Below are 5,942 nucleotides of genomic sequence, written 5' to 3' on the forward strand. Positions count from 1 at the left end.
TCAGAAAATCAGAAAATCTTAATAAATAATGAGTTTCCGGTATTGTTTGTTTTTAACATTACGATATAAATTCAGGACTAAGAAATACCGATTTAAGCTGGCAAATGGGGAAGGAAACTAATAAAAAAAATAACCAGCCACGTTCCGTTTCTATGCAAAAACAAAATATTCAAAGTCCCTGTATTGGAACCTCAGGACATCAGTGGTACTTTAAAAAAAAAAAACATTCCACTCTAAATCAAAATATATAAATTATTTTGGCAGCTGATACTCTGGTGGGAAAACCACTGAGACATCGTCCATGTAGTGAAATCTACATATTAAAAAAATCTAACTTTGAATATATTTCCAGACTAACTCAATATATATAATATATATATATATATATGATATATATATATATATATTACATATATATATTTGTGTATATATATATATATATATATATATATATATATATATATATAAATATATATATATATATATATATATATATATATATATATATATATATATATATATATATATATACTTTGCATAAAAGGGCAATTCACTGTTAACATATCTTCTAATTTTCACGCAAAAATATATTGAAATATATTTCGCTTTCGACTGCAAGTTTTTTCCAAACTGGTTCACTGAACCTAAAACACGATTCAATATAGTGAATTAGTCAGAGAAAGATTGAGAGAGAGAGAGAGAGAGAGAGAGAGAGAGAGAGAGAGAGAGAGAGAAGAGAGGGTGTTACACGTTATACTATTCACTCCTTAATGTTTGCACCAGATCGTTTTCTAGGAACCTCATAACGAAGATAATTACGTTTGGAAAAAAAAAAAATCTTCAGTCACCTGGACTTCTCTCTCTCTCACGGCAGCCATACCTTTATTTCACATATTAAACATTAATTTAGTAGAGTTTTTCATATTTACTTGGATTTTTATTCATTGATGCTTTGTTTTATTTTTTTTACTTCGCTTTCATTCGCTTTTACTTTCATTTTTTTATTTATTTATATATGTTTTATTAAGTGGAAATAATAATAATAATAATAATAATAATAATAATAATAATAATAATAATAATAATAATAATAATAATAATAATAATAATAACAACAACAATTTATGGTGTACTATATATATGTATATATATATATATATTATATATGATATATATATATATATATATATAAAAATCTGAATTTTAACTTTTCAATAGCAACAAACAAAACTTGAAATTCTGAACCCTATCATAATCGCAAGCACATCATATTTTCAATTTTGTTTCCCTTAATTACGAAAAGGTTCTTGTACGCCTAAACACCCATTGACGATGATGCTCTCCGTAACTACAAAAAAAAATGAAATAAAAAAAACCATTAACAGGATCCTCAAAAGGTCCCAGTCATTAAATCTGCTAAAGAAAATACTAAACAAAGTTTGACGAACTCCTAAAACACAAACTGCGCGAAGTTTGACGAACTCGTAAAACAATTCATTCTTAGTCGCCATTATTAAGCTCAAGGAACTAAAAAAAAAAATCCCTTATTATTATTATCCAGGCAGCCAGCATGACTGTGGACGGGTCACAGAAGCTTAAGCTCTGAAAGAGTAGTTGTGGTTGACCTGGATTCCTGGGAATGACTGGCTTCAATGGAGCCATTGCATTGCTTCGGGCAGGGAGTAAAAAAAAAAAAAAAAAAAAGGAGAAAATTAGCTGAATAATCGTCTATGATGCTTTTGTTTATGCTTGTCCGATCTGGCCCTTAAAGAATATGTTGTTTTACGGTGTGTGTGTCGGATGTATGACTTTTGTGTATGTACGTATGTTTCTATAACACTTATAAACATACGCACACATACATAAATCAAAAATATATACATACATAACATTCGGACCACACAACGTAAAAGAATATATTCCCGAATGGTCAGATCCGTAAAGTATCATAAACTATTATTCTGCTAAAACTTTTTATTTATTTATTTTCGTACTGCCTGCGTGGAGCAATGCAATGGCTCCATTGAAGCCTCCTGCTATGCCCAGCGAATCCAGGCCAATCGCGACTACTACCCTTTCAGAGTTTTTAAGCTCCTGTGTACCGTCCACAGTTATGTGGGTCGCCTGAATGGTTATTATTATTATTTTTGTTTTTTTTTTCATAATTCGTTGAACTTCATAATTCGCGGCTCAGAAGCGCATTGTTTTAGGAGTTCGTCAAACTTCGTGCAGTTTCGGGGCAAAGTTTGTGCCTGGACTTCAGTTCCTGTTTATGGTTTTTTTTTTTTCTCTCTTTTTTGGGGGGGATAGGGTGGGTTGGGGGGGATTAAAGAACTCACATCGCATTGTTGGGCGTTGGCGTCACACAAAAAACTTTTTCGTTGTGTGATACTTTAGCGAAACGAAGGGAAAATGTTGTGTGTTCGCGACTACGAACGTTTTCAGAATTTATTGTCAGCACGTCCTAGACCTCCTGAGTCCTGAGGACTTACTGCCACCAGCCAGTAGGAGATCGGTGTGGGGCTCTAGAGCCCCTGCTGACGGCCCCAAATATAAGGAAGAAGGACGCCATACTAGGAGTCACTACCTGCTGGAATGCAGAGAAACAGCACAGCTAAGAGGTGCAGCACAAAATGAATTACCGGCACAAGATGCTGAGCATGCAGCTGCCACAGTCACAAAGACAATCATTGAAAACTTAGAAGAGCATGCCCAGGTGCTCTACAACCTGCCTCCACCAAGGTAAAGAAACTAATAAGTGACATCAATCACCCTCATCACATCCCCTCACTGTAAGGCTCTATCCACATCATCCACTATCATTCTTTCAAAACTTTACCTACAACTGAAATCCTCCCGCAGGGACCCAAGGGAGTAAAGGGTTGGACAACCCACCGCACCGCTTCTCCGATATTCGAAAGCCTTACATTCTTTCAAACTTCTACTATAATATGACATGATGGCCCTCTCTTACTGACACCATCATCCTTCCCCTGTCCACTCCTATCTCTACAACTAAAGATATTTCAAATTTCAAAAAACTAACCGTGTACCTAATGAATCTTTTCAGATCACCTACGGGCCGAACAAGGGAAAGGCCCGTGCCAACAAGAAGTGTTGGCTTAATACAACAACAACAACAACACACTAGGAGCAGTCCATCCTCAGCTTCCTAGCCTAGAGGATGTCTGGCAGATCCAGACAAAAGCTGCCACAGAGAGAGAGAGAGAGAGAGAGAGAGAGAGAGAGAGAGAGAGAGAATGACTTTGATGACCATGATATCACAGTTTATCTATAAAAAGTGAAATATGAATATAAACACTGATCTTGAACCTGCATGTGAAAATGACCTCCATAGGCGCTCTATTAGTCCGTTGAAGCAGTACTGAAAAAGCCGCTATTCGAAAAATAGAGAAGGATCTCTACAAGCGTAACGCTGCTGGAAGTGCATACGAAAAATGAAACCATAAACACATAGCAAGTGAATGCCCGGCACTTGCACAGAACCAATACAAAAAGAGGCATGATTCAGTGGCAAAAGCCCTCCACTCGAGCCTGTGCAAGAAACATCAGCTACCTTGCAGTAATAAGTGGTACGAGCACCAACCTGAAGGAGTGAAAGAAAACGATCAGGCAAAGATCATCTGGGACTATGGTATCAGAACGGATAGGGTGATACGTGCAAACAGACCAGACGTGACGTTGATTGACAAAGTCAAGAAGAAAAGTATCACTCATTGATGTCGCAATACCATGGGACACCAGAGTTGAAGAGAAAGAGGGAAAAAATGGATAAGTATCAAGATCTGAAAATAGAAATAAGAAGGATATGGGATATATATGCCAGTGGAAATCGTACCCATAATCATAGGAGCATTAGGCACGATCCCAAGATCCCTGAAAAGGAATCTAGGAAAACTAAAGGCTGAAGTAGCTCCAGGACTCATGCAGAAGAGTGTGATCCTAGAAACGGCGCACATAGTAAGAAAAGTGATGGACTCCTAAGGAGGCAGGATGCAACCCGGAACCCCACACTATAAATACCACCCAGTCGAATTGGAGGACTGTGATAGAGAGAAAAAAAAAAAACAATAATAATAATAATAATAATAATAATAATCGCATGTATATTGTTCGAACAATAGATATTGGCCACTGAAAACTTAAGCTTACGGTAATAATAATAATAATAATAATAATAATAATAATAATAATAATAATAATAATAATAATAATAATGACCATCATGTAGTGATGTAGGAAAATAGGTAAATAATAAACCAAACGTGTTCCTACTTGAATGGTAGTCGGTCCAGCAATAAGAAATGAATAATAGATTTACGTATTTGTTCAGGGAAAAAGTAACTTATATCAGAAAAATTATAGGTTATGAAAATACGTAAAATATCAATCAGTACAACAGAAATCAACCTAATTGGTAAATAGCAATCAGTCTAGGACGTGAAGTGAAGAAATTAGAAACAAGAGGTTTCGCTGAAGGGAAAAATAACATACATAAAAAAAAAGAGGTCACTATAATAAATGAAATATGTAAACAAATAAATTTTAAAAAGTGTTTCCTTTGAACAGCAGTCGGCCAGGCGATGAAAGTAAGGAAATTTGAAACAATTGTTTAACTGAAATAAATAGAAATAGGTAAATAAATAAATAAAGAAATAAAACAATATAAACAAAATTAAGAGGCCACATCATACCGAAAGCATAAATGATAATAGGAAAGCAAATAGATTTATGAAAACAACTGATTCCCCCATAAATTACAAGAACACACACACACACACACACACACAAACCTTAATGTTGAATGGTGGGGCCAATGATTTTCTGTCACAGTCGTCACAAATGATGTGGATTTTCCCACCACTGGAGGGGAGGGAGTTGGGGGGAATTAGGATCGGAGATGTGGGGTAGGGGGAGGGGAAGGTGGGGGGGGCGGTTAGAATGGGAAAAGCCAGACCAGCGACGTCAAGTGCTACTTAATATTCTGTTTCTCTTTTTCGTCTTCTTCCGTCCCAACTGGCGCGTCACTTAGACGGTAGGAGGAGGTTGGGGAGGAGGAGGAGGAGGAGGAGGAGGAGCAGTTCGCAGGACGCTGTAATCCTGGGGCCATTTGCATCCATTTACTTTACTGTGAGGGCGCCTACAATGTAAATCTCGGGGTTGGTGACACGGTTCTTGCTTTGGTTGTTGATCAAGGCGGTGTGTCGTCGTAGGGGTCTTTTTTTTTTTTGGGGGGGGGGGGGGGGAGGGGGGAGGGGGAGGGTCTTTTTTTGTGGTCCTTTTTTGGGGGTGGTTTATGTGGTCTTTTTGGGGGGTGGTTAATTTTTTGTGGACTTTGTATGGGGGGTGGTATTTTTTGTGTGGCCTTTTGGGGGGGTGGTCTTTATTTGTGTGGTCGTGTTTGGGGGGGGATGTCTTTTTTTTTTTGTGGTCTTTGTATGAGGTGGTATTTTTGTGTGGCATTTTTTGGGGGGAACTCTTTATTTTGTGTGGTGTTGTTTGGGGGTGTTTTTTGTGGGTTTTTTTGTGGGAATGGTCTTTTTTGGGGGGGCCTTTGAGGGGTGGTCTTTTTTGTGGTCTTTTTGGGGGTGGTTTTGTGTGGTCTTGTTTTGGGGGTGGTTTTTTGTGGTCTTTTTTGGGGGTGTTTTTGTGGTCATTTTAGGGGTGGTCTTATTTGGGGGTTGGTCTTTATTTTATGGTCTTTTTTGGGGTTAGTCCTTTTTTTTTGGGGGGGGTCTTTTTGTGGTCTTTTTTTATTTTTTGGGGTGGTTTATGCAGTCTTTTTGGGGGTTGGTCTTTTTTTTGGTCTTTGTATGGGGGGGTGGTATTTTTGTTTGGCCTTTTTGGGGGGGTGGTCTTTATTTTGTGTGGTCGTGTTTGGGGGGAGGTCTTTTTTTGTGGTCTTTGTTTGAGGGTGATAT

Source organism: Macrobrachium nipponense, chromosome 11, assembly GCF_015104395.2.
Source record: "Macrobrachium nipponense isolate FS-2020 chromosome 11, ASM1510439v2, whole genome shotgun sequence".
Taxonomy (NCBI): Eukaryota; Metazoa; Arthropoda; class Malacostraca; order Decapoda; family Palaemonidae; genus Macrobrachium; species Macrobrachium nipponense.